At 41.4% G+C, this 19549-nt stretch overlaps 1 protein-coding gene across 15 annotated transcripts in view; it reads right to left on the reverse strand.

The window, feature by feature from the left end:
• SUPT3H (SPT3 homolog, SAGA and STAGA complex component) overlaps positions 1-19549 on the reverse strand; it is a 559042-nt gene that overhangs the window by 344101 nt on the left and 195392 nt on the right. The window lies entirely within an intron of this gene.

The following is a 19549-nucleotide window of genomic DNA, read 5'->3' on the forward strand; positions in this document are numbered from 1 at the left end:
AGCCCCTTTGAAAACTTTTTATATAAGATATAAAAGGTATTCTGAATAGTAGTATAGTAAGCAGCTCTTCCAAAACATCAAATAATTTGTAAATTTTTTGTCTATTAGTAATACTTTGTCTGACCAACATCACATATGCTAACCATATAAAAATGCCAAAAAGGAATAGTATCTGACGACATTAAACTCTTGAAATGTATCTCAAGTAATGTGACTTGACAAAGCTATGGATTAATATCTGGCCATCACAATGTACTTTAATTCAGAACAAATTACATAAACTTTACATAATGTGTGACAAACACATAAGAAATAAACCAGATGTTATTTATATTAATATCATGCATGTTAATGAAATTACAATATACCAAGTAACTCTCTACGGTGCTATTCGGACGTTACCTTTATGTCATTTCTGGTTATTTGAGATTACAAACTGGCTTAGGCTATCGTTTTCACTTATTAAAAGAGTAAAATATCACCAACTGCATATACACCTAAGAAACTGTTTCTGAAATAACAGACAACACTGTCCCTAAAATCCTGAGTTTTGAACCAGTGTCAACTGGCTCAAAATACTGAAATATAATGAAACAACAAGAAAGACTTTTAGAAACTGTAAAATATAAAGAACATCACGCATTTGTCATTTTCATTTCAACACAAATTAGTCAAGTTCAAAAGAAGAGAAAACACTGGCTGTTGTAAACAGAGCTACACTGCAGGAAAAATAGATACAGCCATTGAAACTCCTGTATTTGGGTGAACAGTCATGAGTACCACTAAGGAAACTATCCTAAGGGAAATGCTGGTGTTGTGTATTTGGTTGTCGTGGTTAATAGAATATTGTGTTGCTATGGCAACTGAGTCAGATTATTAGGGGATAGCCCAGCCTGTTTGGCTGGCTATTGGTTAGTTCTGTGTGTAGCAATAAATGGCTGCTCCAAGGTTTACAGCTCTCTGTGTCTCCAGTGATTTCCTCCTAAAGCTGTTGCCCCCAAGGATATAACAGCTGGGATGACAGCAAACTTGGGACTCCAGTTTCTCAGAGGACATTATATATGTGACAGACATTTCAAATAGTGGCATATCTATTTCTATATATTTAGGATAGTGGGATGACACACCTGGAAAGAGGTCTGAAGGCCAATACAGAATAAGGAACTGGTTAAAGGGGAAACTACAATGAGTCATACTGACAGGTGAACTGTCAGCCTGGAGGAAGGTTACTAGCAGAAGTCCTCAAGGATGAGTCTTGGGACCAATCTTATTTAATATTTTTTATTTCTAACATTGGCAAAAAAAGTGGGAGTGTCCTAATAAAATCTGTGGATGACACAAATTGAGAGGTATTGCCAATGTGGAGGAGGACTGGAATATCATACAAGAAGATCTGGATGACCTTGTAAACTGGAGTAATAGAAATGGAATGAAATTTAATAGTGCAAGGTGCAAGGTCATGAACTGAGGGATTAACAACAAAATTTTTTGCTATAAACTGTGGACGTATTAGTTGGACGCAACAGAAGAGGAGAAAGGGCTGGCTGTATTGGTTGATCACAGGATGATTATGAACTTTTAATGTGACGCAGCCATGAAAAAGCCTAATGTAGATCTAGAATGCAAGGTATTTCCAGTAGAGACAGGGAAGTGTTGGTACCATTATACAAGACACTGGTGAGATCTCATCTCGAAGAGTGCGCGCAATTCTGGTCTAGGGGTTTTTGCCTTTCTCTGCAGCATGGGTAACTTGCAGCTTGAAACTAGCGTAAAAGGTGGAGTCTCTGTAACTTGAAGTCTTCAAATCATGATTTGAGGATTTCAGTAACTCAGCCAGAGGTTAGGGTCTATTACAGTAGTGGATGGGTGAGCTCCTGTGGCCAGCAATGTGCAGGAGGTCAGACTAGATGATGTAATGGTCCCTTCTGGCCTTAAAATCTATAACTCTATGAGTTTAGATCAATCGCTTGGTTTGTTGCCCAATACAATTGTCTTCAATTTCACTCATTGATCATACCCCCTGAAGTGCAGTGGAAGCAAAATACTCATCAGCTTATAGACCGAGTTTCTGTATTTGCTGTAATGTTTTGTTAAAACACAAGTTTGTGCAGAAGAAAGCAAGACAGTATTATCTGGAAAAATGCTTTTCAAACAAATAGGGAAGTGAAAATGCAAAAAAGGAGCTAGTACTGTCAGACACTATAATTTAAACGAAGTCTATTCTGTACTGATAACAACAACCCAATTACTTCACATAGAGAACAAAAGACTGATGTCCTTCCTCTATTCATTCTTTCCCACAATGTACAACTACCAGACATCTGTCATGAGTCACATACCTCAAAACCTCAGTCGCAAATGTTAGTGGCTGCTCTCTCTTCATTTTCCTATGAACACACACACACACACACACATTTCATTCCAGTGTTCGATTATCAGGTCTTAAAAATCAAATGCAAAGACCATGGGTAAGTAGAAATCTTTTTCACACAAGCACCATCCATTTGTGCAAAGTTTAAACTTTAAAGAACAAAAAAGGTAAAAATGCCTAACCCTTAAGATGGCAAAAATAATGAACCAATTGTGTTCTGAGTATCTGAAATAATACTTTCTTAACTCTGCAGACACCAGATTCACTGCTACTATTTGTCGTATGTCACTAACAAATATTTGACCAGCCCTAGCAGTAAGTTAGCTTTTAAAAACTTTATAAAGTAGAAAAGTCTCAGTGTGCTATAATTAAATACAGTATTCAAATATGAAATAGGAGTTTTATGCTCTTAAATTCCAGGGCACGCAGTCCCCCACCCCACCACGACTAGTAAGGATCATTGAAGTTTTTTTTATAAAAGAGAGTGTGTGTGTGTATGTGTATTATACATTTTATATCAATAAGTGGATAGGTAGAAACACACATCTATCTAAGTATACCGTATATGTTATATTTTATATGTAATTACCTAGAAGAGCTGAAAATTATGAGCTGTTATCAGTTAAAGGAATTTTTTTTTTAACATAAGTAATTTTTGGTTAATGTTTTGCAATGTAAATGATGACACAGAAGTTGTTACAGGTGATGGTTTAACATATGTCAAAACTCACAAAATAATGCTGATTACTACTGTATGAAGTATGAATGGTATAGATTAATATAAATAAAACAACAATGAGCAAGGGTTCACAAACATTTTTGGCCAAGTGAAGCCACTCCATTTGATGGAAATTTTCCATGTGTCTGTTTGGATGTAATGTAATAACTTTTGAACACCAAAACCAATCACTTGCAAAATTTCAGGGAATGTTTTAGGCATCACTGGGCAGAACCCTACTGATCTTTGGGAAAACTGGGAAATGGGAAGGAGTGAAACAGTGGACACATGGAGACTCCAGCATCTGGTTTGCAGATCCAATATCTTCAACAGCCTCTGTCTACAGATCAAAGAACTAGATGATGACAGTCATTAACACTACAGAGCATACCATCACCCACCACCAATCATATTTCTGCCCATCCTCCTGATAGATCTTAACATGTTGACACCCGAAATGATTCATCTCTCAGTCAACAGAAAAATAATGAGGGGAGATGGAAGAATGGGGCACATGAGGGAAAGGAGGACACAGACTCCCTGTAATGGAGGACATGAAAGGAAGGGGGTTGCAGACAGAGCCCATCAAGAGAGAATGAGGAATGGGAGTACAGAACCCTGGTAGGGGGAGATTGTGAAATCCTGGTATGGGGGACACACAGAGAACCCCAGACATGGAGGGGGGACACAACCCCTGGCAGAGGGAAAGGGGGGCATGGTGTGGAAAGGAGAGAACAAGGGTCACAAAGAGCCCCTGGCATGGGTAGGGGGGAAAAAACGGCAACTCACAGCACTCCTGGCTCAAAGGAGGGAGTAGGAGGATTGCAGAGTCCCTGAAATAAAGGATAATGGGAAAGTGGCAGGGGGGCGGGGCATAGAGAAACACAGAGAGCCCTTACTGGTGTGTGTAATAGCCATCCACACACACCCAGATTAAATTAAAAACACATTAGATTCCTTTCATATTTTGTTTTCTGCTCATAGCATTATAATAGTCTAAAGGCAAGATTATTTTGTGAAAAGAATGAAACACTGGCAATGCAATAAACACCCTATGAATTCACTTCAGCTTGCATGTAGACCTTTTTGAGGATTCTTGCCATTGTCAGTTGAATATACTTTAATATGATCCTTAACTAACAATCCAGAGGAAAAAGGCATTGGAGAGCCATGGATGAGATTCAGTGGTGTACCTCCAAGAACTATAGCACAGAATTCACAGCTCCTGGGGGAGGAATGAAGGTAGCAAAGGTAAATTTAAGCCACTTTTGTCTCCAGCACAAAACGCCACACTGCTGTTTGTTGCACCTTCTATTTTAACAGATAATCTATTTATTTGAATTTTTAAGCAAAGTACATTTTAATAAATACACTGCCGTTTTAATCAAGTGCAAGAGCTAACACTGAATTTATGTCTAATGTAACTATATCGAGTAGAGAGACATGAGTGGTTAACTGTCTTGTGCCTCAGACAGTATATAAGGCACTCAACCAGTAATCAGACATTCTCACTCATATGATAAAAATAAAAAATGAAGCATTACCCCTTTTCTCACCAGCTAAAGAGTTCACTCTTGGTCATCAATGTCATCAACCTAGACACCGGAAAGTAGTTTGGGTTGTGCTGTCACGAAAAGGCAAGCCATTGAAGTCACATGTCTAGAACTTGTGAAAGATCAAAGCGTAACTATGGAGAGATGAGAAATATCGCTTGTTTTGCATACTCTACTTGCTTCCCCTGTGTCTGGAACTAGCAGGACCAAAGAAACCCACATCCTAAGCCACAGACTGTAGGCACCTGGGCTTGCTCTTCACACAGGATGACAAAGTGCTTTCAATTCACTAATGTCATGAAGACATCCTCAACATTTGTATAGTGTTTTTAACTAACAAAATTGTTACATCCTTCCTGTGCTCTATTGTCAGGAGCTAAATGCAAAAATTGAATGGTTCTTTTGATAACTTCTACTTCAATTAAAGGGGAACTGTCAAGGTTGGCAGGCCCCAAAATGTACCTACATTTTTTCTTTATACTTTTTTATCTGAGTTTTCAAAATAAATGCATAAAATGATTTTTCTTCTTTAAAAGAATCCATGACACCCATCCATTATTCCCTAATAATCACCCAATAACAATCTGTCTATGAGTTCACATTTAAAATAGTGGGTGTTGAAGGTCGGGAGGAAAAGAAGAGGGAACACTAATGAATCTTACTTCAATTTGCAGATCCCAAGAATGATTATATATTCCTTACATTTGTTTACAGTTTGAAAAACACTGTGAAATTGTCCTTTGTACACAGCAGTTTTGAAATGTGATCAAAAGTGTTTTGTTGTTCATCATATTAATTAATTTTTGAAGTGTATTGTTCAACTTCGACAGACAGTGTTATTTCTTGGCAAATGATATAAATACCTAGCAATCCCATGATTTACAACAATTGAGATGAAGCAGCATGTAAAATTATGATTTTATTTTAATTCTGGTCTCAAATGTTTAAGAAACATTAATTCAACTGGAATAGGTGCAGAGAAGGGCTATTAGGATGATCTGTAGGGTTGCCAATTTTGGTTGGACATATTCCTGGAGGTTTCAAAATCTTTAATTAAAGATGAAGCTTTCATTCCTGGGGACTCCAGGACAATCTTGGAGGGTTGGCAACCCTAATGATCCAAGGAATGGAAAACCTGCCTTATGAGAGAAGACTCAAAGAGACTGGCTTGTTAAACATAACCAAAAGAAGGCTGATGGGAGATATGATTGCTCTTTATAAATGCAACAGAGGGGTAAACACCAGAGAGGGAGGGAGAGTTATTTCAGTTAAGCTCCAAATGTGGGCACAAGAACAAATGGCTATAAACTGGCCACCAACAAGTTTAGGCTCAAAATCAGATGAAAGTTTCTAACTATCAGAGGAGTGAAATCCTGGAACAGCCTTTCAAGAGGAACAGTGGAGGCCAAAAACCAAACTTAATTGAACACTGAGCTTGAGAAGTTTATGGAGGGGATGGTATGAGAGGACTGCCTATGAGTGCATGTGGTCCATCAGCAACTGCGAGTAGAAAAAATCCCCAACAGCTGGAGACGAGACACTAGATAGGGAGGACTGTGAGTTACTACAGAGAATTCTTTCCCAGATATCTGCCTGGTGGGTCTTGTCTCCCAGATCAGATTGGCTGAGAACCTAGGGTATTTTTGTCTTCCTCTGCAGCATGGGACAAAGGTCATTTGCAGGTTTAAACTAGTGTAAATGGTGAATTCTCTAATTTGAAGTCTTTAAATTTCAGTAACTCAGCAAGAGGTTAGGGCTCTATTCAGGAGGGGGTGAGGTTCTGTGGCCAGCAATGTCACAATCATCACAATAGTCATTTCTGACCTTAGAGTCTATGAACCAAAAATGCATGCATACAAAATTTAAGACTATTTGATTTTTAACTCATTTGATCGCAGAACTTTACTAAATAAAAAGAATGAAGTTTTTGTTAACTTCTACTATGAAAACATACACAGACGTAGACTTCTAAGTAAGGTACATTTAGTCAATCCTCTTACATCCTACTACACCTCTACCCCGATATAATGTGGTCCAATATAAAGTGAATTCAGATATAACACGGTAAAGCATCGCTCCGGAGGATGGGGCTGCTTTACCGCATTATATCCGAATTTGTGTTATCGCAAGCAGTTCCTCTGCGCCAACCCGTTACCTGATGTGGCCCTCCCCGGGAGCTCCCCGCCCCAGCTCACCTCCACTCCACCTCCTCCCACGAGCACACCGCAGCTCCGCTTCTCCTCCTCCCTCCCAGGCTTGCCGCGCCAAACAGCTGATTAATGCGGCAAGCCTGGGAGGGAGGAGAAGACGAGCTGCGGCGCGTGGGAGGCGGCGGTGGAGGGGAGGTGAGCTGGGGCAGGGGGGCCACAGCAAATAAGGGTGGGGGCACAGAGGAATCACTCTCCGCCCCAGAACACCTCCGCTCCACCTCCTCCTCCCATGAGCACTCTGCTCAGCTCTGCTTCTGCTCCCTCCCAGGCTTGCCGTGCCAAACAGCTGATTGGCGCAGCAAGCCTGGGAGGGAGGGGAGAGAAGCGGAGCTGCGATGTGCTCTTGGGAGGCGGCGGATTGGCCCCAGAGAGGGCAGCAGCAACTAACGCGGGGGTGCAGAGGAACTGCTCCAGCTCATCTCTGCCTCCTCCCCGAGCACGCCGCCGCCACTCCGCTTCTCCTCCCACTTCCAGGCTTGCCGGGCCAAACTGCTGATTGGCACGGCAAGCCTGGAAGGGAGGGACTGAGAAAGAAGCAGAGCGGCCATGGCACGCTAAGGGAGAAGGCGGAGGCAGAGTGGAGGTGAGCTGGGGCAGGGAGCAGTTCCTCTCCCTATCCCAATATAATGCGGTCTCACCTATAACGCAATGAATTTTTTTGGCTCCTGAGGACCACATTATATTGGGGTAGAGGTGTATTAAATTCATGGTGTTCTTCCATTACATTTCTTGCCAAAATAAAGGCAAGATGGGGCCTTTTACGTCTTGTTATGCACTTACAGGCAAAGGATCTCTTCCAAATCCCATGGAAGTCAATGGGAGTCTTCTGATTTCAGTGCCCGCAGTTTGTTGTAGAGTTAACCTGCAGAGTGATCTGAAGCCCGTTGATTTTTCAACATTTATGAGTGAATCTTCTACTTCCCCCCGTTGGGTCTGTAATCTTCATATTTGTGCTAAGGCACACTTTGCAAAATTTAAAGCATGAGGTGTCTGCTCACTGAGAATATATATTATTGATTTATGCTTTTTCATTTCAAGGACTGATTTTGTATATCACTCTTTTGGATTTTTCAAGCTTGAGCCATTAAGAGATTGCAGCTCATACAAAAGAAACAAGATTTTTGAGCATAATTGTTTTTAATCCACTGATTACTGGCACAACACTCAATATTAATTACATTATTTGAATACTTGCACATTTTGTCAAATAATTTGTCTGAAAAACAAACTCAAGTTACAGGTGACATTTTATATATACTTTTAGGCATTTCAGTAACAATACAGGCAAGATGTATAAACCTGAGTTGGTACTAATTTGCTATGCATTCTTGGGTTAATTCTATGTTTTCCAGACTTTTAGAAGTTCGTTCCTCTTTCAGCAAAATGAAACCAATCACGTGTCCATTGCATGTGTTATTAAAGACACACCCCTTTAAATTTATGGCACCTTCTGATCCCCCTTGGTGAGGCCTTTGCACATGTACCCTGAAGGGGTACACTCCACATTTTGAGAAATGCTGGTGTACATCTTCAGAACACATTACTACTTTTCCTTTTTTACATGCTTGGATGAGCAAAGAAATAGTTAATATTGCCGACATTTAAAATATCATAACTGACATCTAAGTGAGTGCCCGCTGAAATCACTAGGACAGTTCTTGCCTCTAAACCACTGTTTCAAGCTCTTCACAAATTCAAATGTCTCTCTGTATTGGTTACACCTAACCTCCAGAACATGCAGTTTCTTCACAACCAAAACATCTAGAGACTTTACATCCCTCAGTGGGGCAGTCACCATACTTTGGGGAAAACAAAACTAGTCAACTTCTTCATGTCTAAGTTTCCACGTTTCTAAAATAGCACTAATATTTACCATACCTACCAAGCTGGGATATCGTGAAGCTTAATCTACTACTAGTGCTTGTAGATGCTTCAAAGGAAGGCGCTACAAAAGAACTAGGTAATATTTTTTTTTTCCTCAAAGACCCAAAGTGGTGTCTCATTTTGTGTTCCTCAGTTTTTGGTTGCACAGATTTAGATGTGTGGGCTCTGATTTTCAGAGGTACTGAACACCTACCCAAAACTCCAGTGGCCTGATCTTGTTTACTTCAATGAACTTTAGATCAGGCTCCAATTGAAGTCAAGGCCCTAAATATCTAAAGTTGGGGGTCTAAAACTTGAGGCACATAAAATGAAAAGTAAAATTTAAAATGACCTACAGCCATTATATTAGAAGTAAATCCATTATTTTTTTTGAGGAAAGGTGTTATGAGGTCCACTCACCACTGGCATCACCTCCTCCTAGCCATCCTGGGGATTAGCTCTGCCAGGTGCTGCCCTCTTCTGGCGGTGTCCCTACCAGCTGTGCTTTCTCACCCTACAGATGCCCCCACACTCCAGGAAACACAGCCTCTTCGCTGCTTAATTGATCCATTGGGCCCACCTGGCCCAATTCAACCCTCTCAGGCCCAGTATGGGGAATATGCCCCATAACACACTCTCTCTCTTAAGCCTGTAACCCTTGAGGGTAGGGCTGCCGCTTAGCCTGCATCTGCCAAAGCTGGGCTCGCAGATTATCCGTCTCTTCTTCCACTCCACCCACCAGGAGATGTAGATTACCCTGGTTCTCCATGGCATCTCTAAACTTTTTACTCTGGAACTTCATGTCCGCTTCAGCTATTCACAGGGCCTGCTCTAGCTCCCCTGGAGCTCCCTCACTTGCTCCACAGATGACTCCAATACCGTTTCCTTCAAGGTCTGAGCCCCCACTCAGCAGTAGCCTCCTGCACCTCTGTGGTTTCCCCTCTGTCTATCTGGGCCTTCTCTGTACCAATCATTTTATCCTTCTTTTCTTTCCCACCACTCATCGGGTGCATGGGTTGTACATAATTCCTCCCAGCTCTACCACCATTTCTGGAATTTCACCAGTGTATGCAGTTCCTCCTTTTTCAGAATCCTTCTCTGGGCTGCTCTTCCTCCTCCTGTGAGTGCAGTGCCTGTTTATACATCTCTGAGTATCCCTAGCCTCTGTTTGCTAGAAGCTGGGAGCAGATGACAGGGGAGGGATGACTTGATGATTGCCTATTCTATTAATTCCTTCTGAAGTTCCTGGTATTGGCCACAGTCAAAATATTGAGCTAAATGGACCATTAGGTCTGTCCTAGTATGACCACTTACCCAAACTCCCCACATGAAAAACAAGCCCTTCCTCTAGCTACCCTCCTAGCAGGTAGGACTCTTTTGGGTCTCCTTTCAGCTCTCAATTCCTGGTAAATTTATTTTCCACAATGCCCATAAGCGCATTCCCTTTTCAGGTATCCCTTCTGTCAAGAGACATAACATTGTCTTGGCCAGGCCTCTGGCATCCAGGCCCTGGAATGTCTTTCCTGTTCCCAGTCACTACAACCTCTCTTATTCTCCTTTCTCAGGCATCTAAATAAGTACTGCTGCTGCTCCACCATCTTCAGCAAGTACTCCTGCAGATATAAGTGGGCCTCCCACTGTCTTTGCTGGTTTTCAAGGACCTACTTTTAAGGTTGTGGATCTGCCCTTGCTGTTTGCCAGTCCCCTTCAATGGGAGTGGCAACTCAGGGGTCTAGTCTGCGAGGGTATAGCTGCCCTTTGCAAAGAAGGTTTCTGCACAAGGCAAGTCCATAGTGTCTTCCTTCATTGTAAAGTATTCCTGTTAGCACAGCCCTTCACTCTCCCCTTGTATCAGGGGCTATCACATTACAGTCTTTCCTTAACCCCCACCCTGGGATTCATCTCCACCATAGTCTCTCAAACTCCTTTTGTATCGGGACCACCCTGTGCCCACATTCTTCACCTATGTCATGGGGTCCACTCACCTCTAGTAGCACCTCCTCCTGGCCATTCAGGGGATTTGCTGACCTCCTCTGGTGGTGTCTCTAACTGTCATGCTTTCTCATCCCGCACAGCCCTCTCACTCCAAGAACCACAGCCTCCTCTTCATGACTTGCTGCATAACTGGTTGATTAGGCCCGCTCAGCCTAATTCAACTCTCTTAGGGCCAGTATGGGGAACATACCCCATTACAGGGGACAAGGATAGGAGGGAGCATTACGTGGCACACACCATGCTTTGCCAGAACAGTTTCTTGTTGATAATCAAAAGACCAAATCTACTTTTAAATCGAAGATGAGAAAAGTTAATTTTTGATGCTGTTTTTATTATTTCTTGAATTGTAACATGCCCTGAAACCATTTTTGTGCAGGGCAATATATTAAGGTTTGATGTTATTATAGATCAACCTGTTTGGCTAAAGATTGGTACCTTCACCATTCGGTCATTATGCTATCAGTGCACAGTATCTGATCTTGACTGAGTAGCTGCATCAGCTGGCTCAGTCAAGTTGGAGACATAGCATCGTCACCAGCATACCCAAGACACCACAAACATTATCGCCTAACCAGCCTCCTAATAAGGGAACAAGATGGAATGCTGATACCCCACGTGAGAGCACACATAGGATCAATTAGCAATTTCAGTTAGGAAACAATGGGGCAAACTCAAGGGAAATCATATCTATATCTTCACACGTACAGATAAATCAGCATTTCATCATCAATAGAATCAAAAGTAGATCCTCCTCTAATCATGTTAGCACACCGCGGAAATCTGATTATCTAAATGTAGGAAGAGATCATTGACTAATACAGTTAGTGAGGTTTCTCTATAATCTAAATCTATCTATGTATCTATATATAAAACCAAAAGAAAGGTGAAACATCTAGATAAGGCGAGATGCTTACAAGTTCCCAGCACAACAAAATCTATTGCTACACAGTGCAACTCTGGGTATGTCTACACTATGGGATTATTCCGATTTTACATAAACCGGTTTTGTAAAACAGATTGTATAAAGTCGAGTGCACGCGGCCACACTACGCACATTAATTCAGTGGTATGCGTCCATGTACCAAGACTAGCGTCGATTTCTGGAGCGTTGCATTGTGGGTAGTTATCCCGTAGCTATTCCATAGTTCCTGCAGTCTCCCCTGCCCACTGGAATTCTGGGTTAAGATCCCAATGCATGATGGTGCAAAAACAGTGTTGCGGGTGATTCTGGATAAATGTCGTCACTCAATCCTTCTTCCGTGAAAGCAATGGCAGACAATCATTTTGCGCCCTTTTTCCCTGGATTGCCCTGGCAGACGACATAGCATGGCAACCATGAAGCCTGTTTGCCTTTTGTCACTGTATGTGTACTGGATGCTGCTGACAGAGGCAGTACTGCAGTGCTACACAGCAGCATTCATTTGCCTTTGCAAGGTAGCAGAGATGGTTACCATCCCTATTGCACCCTCTGCCATTGTTTGGATGATGAGATGACGTGTTTAGTCAATCATTGTTGCACCTAACTGCCATTGCATATGGAAAGTGGTGATTGACTGTTATCAATCATTTTGTAGCTCATCTGCTGCTGTCATGGGTGCTCCTGCTGGCCTCACTGAGGTCGGCTGGGGCTGCAATGGACAAAATTGGGTAATGGACCTCTCCGGGTCATTCCTATTTCTTTATGTTTTGTCTATTAAAATAGTAGTCATTCCTGCCTAGAAATATGGGGCAAGTCTACTAGCAGAGAAGCATGAGAGCAGGAGCCGTCTGGGTCAGAGCACCAGAGAGATAAAACTGCAAGTAAATGATGAGTCTGCATGCATTTGTAGGGGGTGTCTCTGCAACACCACCACCTGTTGCTTTCCCTCCTCCCCACAACCCGCTGGCTACTCGTGGCAGCTGCTCACCCCATTTGTGTGATGAAAGTAATCAAGAATGCAGGAAGTAAGAAACACTGACTTTTTTAGCGAGATCAAATGAGGGGGAGGCTAGCCTCCAGCCTCCTATTGATAAGGTCCAGTGGCAGGAACCTTAAAAGGTGCAGGGGGAGAGGAGCGCAGCCTTCCTGCCGCTATGAAATAGTCCTAGGGAGTAGAATGTCTTTTCCTTAGACACGAAGGGGATGGGGTGGCTGATGTGATGGACTCAAGCTCCAGCTGCTATGATGAGGACGTTATCGCAGCATTTTGTTACTGTCTGCCAGGAAATTGACAGGGAGTCATTCCCATTCATTATCCCAGTGCACCCTCCGTCACGACCTCACACGAGTCCAGCCAGAAGCTACTCGACGGGCTGATGAATGGTTTGCCACCATTTTGTACCGTCTGCCATCAGGACAAGAAGGGGAGGGGATGCTGCTGGTTCAATCGTCAACACCCCCCGCAGCACCGCGTCTACCAGAAGCATGCAGTAGACTATATGGTGAATTGAAAAATGGCAAGAAACAATTCTTTTTATTTCCTCTTCGAATTTTTCTTTCATGGGGAGGGAGGGGGGGTAAACCATTGAACGCAGATATATCCCTGACCACCCCGGAACAATGTATTTGACCCTGTCACGGACACTGGAGCATCAAGCCCGAAATGCTAAGATCCTGCTGATTCGGAGACCTCGCGGTGACTGTGTGGGATCGGCTGCGACGTTCCTCATTAGCTGTCTCCTGGCCACAGGTACGCTCTATGACAGCAGCTCGCCCTATTTGAATTCTAGAGCTTGATCCTCACGTAGATGCACTTTTGTACATAATCTCCAGCGACGATAGCATGTGCAATATAGCTACAGCTCACGCGGAGTTGCCCTATTCCAGTGTAATATACGCCTGGAAGCCTGGAGATTTTTTCAAATGCTTTGACATTTCGTCTTCTGTAACGGAGCTCTGATAGAACAGATTTGTCTCCCCGTACAGCGATCAGATCCAGTATCTCCCGTACAGTCCATGCTGGAGCTCTTTTTGGATTTGGGACTGCATGGCCACCCGTGATGATCAGAGCTCCATGCTGGGCAAACAGGAAATGCAATTCAAAAGTTCACGGGGCTTTTCCTGTCTACCTGGCCAATGCATCCGAGTTCAGACTGCTTTCCAGAGCAGTCACAATGGTGCACTTTGGGATACCACCTGGAAGCCAATACCGTCGATTTGCGGCCACACTAACCCTAATCCGACATGGCAATACTGATTTCAGCGCTACTCCTCTCGTCGGGGAGGAGTACAGAAACTAATTTAAAGAGCCTTTCATATCGATATAAAGGGCCTCGTTTGTGAATGGATGCAGGGTTAGATCAGTTTAACACTGCTAAATTTGGTTTAAACGCGTAGTGTAGACCAGGCCTGTAATATCTATGTCTTTTGAGGAACAATAGTACAGTAAAAGTCTCTGTACTTGAAACACCCTAGCTACTACAGACATCTTCCCTTTTGCAAACATGTGGAAAATATTCAGGTATTATGTTCTCTCCATTTAAGGGATTGGATTTTTTCCCCCAATGGATACCTGGCCCAAATTTCCTATGGAGTAACTTATCCAACATCTTTGGTTGTTCATCACCCATTTTCACAAGGAACATGAAAGCATATGACCACAATAGGTAAATCTTCAAATAAATATTCAGCCAGGCTCATGAAGGCCTGCTTATTCTGAGCGCATTTTTTTTCTAACTCAATGATTTACAGTTATATAATTTTATTCAGAGAAATAAGGAATAGTACTGCAAATAGATGTATTCAGGTTCAAACTACTGACTTGAGATTAAAGGTATACATTTTCTATGTTGGTTTTATTTTGAATACTCTTTTAGATCAGGGTGTAGCACCTTAGATTCCTATTTATTACCCTGGTTACAATGTGTTAGTATCTGCTCAGGTTATTCTGCTTTTAATAACACCTATTTTTCAATAGTTTTAGCTCAGTTATTTCCATCATAAACGTTTTATTTACATTTGTTTACCAATAAACTGTACTTAATGTTCTAGTGCTACTATTTTGCTACCACATACAGAATTAACTTCACAGTTATTAAATATGAAATCTTCATATTTCAAAGAGTTTTTATGCTAATATGGGTAAGTGGAGCCAGAAGTGTTGGTTCCTCCTTGAAATGGGTCCGTTATACTTTCACATAACATTAAATAATTTGGGATTTTAAACAAATCTAATAGTTCTGTCTTTTGAAGAGTATGAAACATCTGTGTTTAAATCACCCTTCTAACATCTAAGAAACATCTCCAGATTCTTGTCCCCATTATCGAAGCCTACCACTGAGAAGACGATCCATGCTTTAGAAATGTACCCTAGACTACATATTTTAGTGCTGTATTGTGTAGCATAACATTACAGTTTGCACTAGTCTTTTGACTAGTAGTGCTGAGGCTACGATTCTTACCTGGGATTAGTATTTTCTACGTATTTTAAAAACAAAAATAACACCCAAAAAAAACCCTACATGCATAAAACATTAGGGTTACAATTATTCATAAAGAAGAGTCATGAAATTCAAGGTTATGGTCTCCAACACAACCATAATTTGCATGCAACATAGCTCTATTATTAAATGTAATAATTTGTACTTATATGGAGATTTTCATCTAAGAATCTCAGAGCACTATACAAAAGCGTTTTTGTTTTGTTTTGTTTTTTTGACCTGGGACTACATTGATGCAAACTAGCAACCTTTTCATTCAGGGTCCACGTGGGGCAGTTAGAGTGTAACATCTTAGAGCACTCTACAATTCACAGCCTTGTAGAGAGCACTGCAGCGCAGTGTAGACAAGTCCAAAGAGTAGATCAGATCCAGGTTATACAAAACTGAAAATAGATTATATAATGGAAAAGCCATAACAACCTTAACTGAAGTATTCCTAAAAAGATACTCTGCTAATCAGGAATTTGGGCAAGCATCTGAACTACATTTTGTATTATGTTGTAAATTAATATGTAGTATATTTGTAGCCATTTCTATGGAGTTTCTCAGTATGAACACCTATGTGACACTATACTACACCAACATGGCATAGCCTGATCCAAAATCTTCTTACACCCCTATTTTCAAAGATGTATAATAAAGTCAAAGTTGTTTCCAAAGTGGATTGTTGATGTTAGCATAATTTCTGCTGGCATCAAAACCAGTGTGCTGTCTGTATACTGGCAATCAGTGTGGACAAAAGAACTTGCACTATACCTACAATTTGTACAGAACTAATATTTGTTGTATCTGGAATCTCAACCACTGTGATGAGTGACTCAAAATATAGAAACGCATTCTCTGAAATCAAGAACATTTTTGTTACACAATTATCTCTGCAACCAAGAGAAATGTTGAACCAATTGTGTTGTCACACTTTCGGAACAAAAGACCAAGATTACCACTAGCGATGGGCCTAAGCAGGAACACTAAGTTCAATCACCTGTCATCTCTGAATTTTTTGGGAAGTTTGAATACAGATCTGAATCCAGTTCCAAAGTTCATAACTTGAACCCATTTCTCACATCCATTTTTTTAATTCTCTAAACCCTATTCTATTACCCTGTTAATATAAACCAATATTGTTTTCAAATAGATTACATCATCATTTATGAGGTGACTTATCAAACTACTTTTCGCACTTCACATTAATCAAGTCATCATTACCTGCATATTTACTCATAGATTTTAAGGTCAGAAGGGACCATCATGATCGTCTAGTCTGATCTGCTGCACATTGGAGGTCACATAAGCTCACCCACCCACTGCTGTAGCAGACCCATAAACTGACTGAGTTACAGAAGTCCTCAAATCATGATTTAAAGACTTAAAGTTACACCGTATGACCACTTACACTAGTTTAAATATGGAAGGGACCCATGCCACAGAGGAAGGCAAAATGCCCCCTCTGACTCAGGGGGGAATTCCTTTCCGACCCCAAATATGGCGATCAGTTAGACCCTGAGCATGTGGGCAAGACCCAGTAGTCAGACACCTGGAAAAGAATTCTCTGTAGTAACTCAGAGCCCTCTCCGTCCAGTGTCCCATCACTGGCCACTGAAGATATTTGCTACTAGCAGTTGCAGATTGGATATATACCATTGTAGGCAGTCTCATCATACCATATCTCCATAAACTTATCAAGTTCAGTCTTGGTATTAAGTTAATGTGAACATTAAATCAAAAACAGAAAATCATTGTGTCAATCAGATGTAAATGCTAGAAGCATTCTCTCTCACCAAAACAGCACTCCTTTTAGCACGAACTGACTTCTGGATATACCTACCCTATACTGCATCCATGGGATCTTTTTATCTATTTTCATATCTATTTTTAATTTTTATCTAAAATCAAATTATTAAAAAAACGAAAGTCTAGATGCAAAAAATTTCCATAAAAGGAATGAGAACATTAGTAGGTTTTGCTAGCACAGCAGAACTGAAAACCAAAAATATTGTTATAGCTAGTGAAAAGAAATCTTTTTGCATTTGTAAGTGAATTATGGTGGGTTTTCCTGTTGCCTATAATATTTTTTTAAGGGAGTGAAGTTTTTTCTTTTTAAAGGCAACAGAAGTAGTAGTATTATGGAAGATAAAATGTGTATAGCTAGGAAATAAGAACAAAATCAGGAAATCAAACAACGGCTGTGAAAATGCTGGTGGGTGTCGAAAACACAGTCTTTGAGAAAAATAAGTATTGGGAGAAACTATCTGTTTTTTAATTCACAGTTTTTAATTGTTTTAAATTTCTAAATTATTACAGGCTGCAATGGTGGCACCACCAATAATTAAGGTTGCCTGACACTTTCCATTACAAAACCCTGTTTTGAGTTGCTTATAACTTTACCAAACTTCAACCATTCCAGCTCAAATTTTACATACTGGGTATCTGCCACCAACTGATTTTTTTTTTCCTTCCAAGTTTCAGCAAAAACAGTTCAGTGGTTTTCTAAACAGTGGTTAGGAAATAATACGTTTTGCCCATGTTAAAAAAATGGTTGTCAATGATGTGACTTGGCATCACATGAAAATCTGCCCAAATTTGGCCAAGTTAGAAGACTCCGAAATATTACAGTTTACATATGTTCAGTAGAGGCTTGTTAGAGTAGCATTAGCTTTTCAATATTCCGTATGTACTGACTGCACTCCTACATGAAGATAAAACTACACGTGAAACATTCCCGAGTGATCACTATGCTCCACCCATAAAAATGTAAGGTCTGAGGGGGACAGGACCCAAAGGTGAACAGGAATAAAAGGATCTGTAACCACTAAAAGGATACTCCTCCCTCAGGAACGTAAAACTGAACCGTGAGTCTCACCATTTTATTGTTGTGTAGCAAACAGCTGTGAATCCCACTGGTAAAAATATGTTTCTCTTCTAGTGGCTGCTCAACTGCGAATGATACCACTTTCTCAGTTAGCTCAAATAGTGGAAGCCTGTGCTATTGATCTACGGATTCCAGTCTTTTTGGTGACCCATTTGGGGGTCTATATGGTTCCATCTGAGAGCATATGTTTTGCTTTTATTTTTGTTTTTCAAAAAGCATGGGAAATTACATTTAAAAGTTATATTAAAAGAACATTATTAAGGTTGCAAATTCAAATGCTCAAAAGTTAGGAAATGCCACACTTAAGACTGCCTGTACAGACTTAATCTGGCCCTCTTGTATGCATGCATTATGATTAAGGCTATGATTGTGTCACGGAGGTCACGTGATCTGTGACTTCGACTGACCTCCATGACATTTTCTGCCCTGGGGCTGGAGCTCACAGCAAGCCCTTCCCTCGCAGCTCCCAACCCCCAACCTGGTGGGGGAACCCTGCAGCTGGCCAGCAGTTACCGGAAGGCGGGAGGGCAGCAGAACTGCACCTGCCCAGCCACAGTGAGGGGCCGGCAGGTTCCTGCACAGCTGTCCAGCCACGGCAGGGGACCAGCAGGACCCTGTGCAGCTGCCCAGGGGTGGCGGGCAGCCAGTGGGACCCCGTGCAGCTGCCCAGCCGCAGTGGTCAGTATGGACTCCCCCCCAGCTGCACAGCTGCAGCCACAGCCAGCAGCTGGGGGACCCTGCAGCAGCCAAGCCCCAGGGGTAGGGGGACCCTGGAGCTCCCACACACCACATCAGTAGGGGACCCGGGAGCCCCAGCAGCAGTAGGTGCTGAACCCACCTACCCCTTTTTGTCAGGGACATTTTTAGTGAAAGTCAGGGACAGATCAGAATTTTTGTTTATTTCCTGTGACCTATCCATGACTTTTACTAAAAATATCCGTGACAAAAACTTAGCCTGAATTATGATATCTCTGAATACAAGCTCACATGATAGTTTTTCCAAAGGACCAGTGCCTTGTTCAGTTCACAGGACAAAAGTTGCTCAGGGAATGAATGAGGGGTATGCAGTAAATCAGGCTGTTGTCTGTAGGACATGCCCTCTGAATTTCATCTCTCTGCTGCAGTGGCTCAGGTAAGATGACCATCAGGTCAAATGTCATGGCCATTTTTGTGATTTAGGTCCACCAGGAATAGGAATAAGAACAACTCATTTCAGCCAAATTACATAAAAGCCCTGAGATAAAAATATTTGAATTTGAAGAGATGTGAATAATTACTATTTGCATATTTTAGGACAATAGCAGAAGTATTTTTTCATTTTCTTTATTAAAAAGCAAACATTTTAACTGAGTAATGCGTGCTCATGTGCGGCTATACTAATAGCAGACACCATTTAGTTGACTAGAATGCAAATCATGCCAGGAACCAATTTTTAAAAAATCAGGTTGTTTATATTCATCCTACAGTTTTTTAAACCACAAGTTGCAGTGCAGATTCTATGATCAATTAATTTTAAAAGCCCCAAACTATGTTTAGCCAAATAAAGTACAG

Source organism: Chelonoidis abingdonii, chromosome 3 (assembly GCF_003597395.2).
Source record: "Chelonoidis abingdonii isolate Lonesome George chromosome 3, CheloAbing_2.0, whole genome shotgun sequence".
Classification (NCBI taxonomy): domain Eukaryota; kingdom Metazoa; phylum Chordata; order Testudines; family Testudinidae; genus Chelonoidis; species Chelonoidis abingdonii.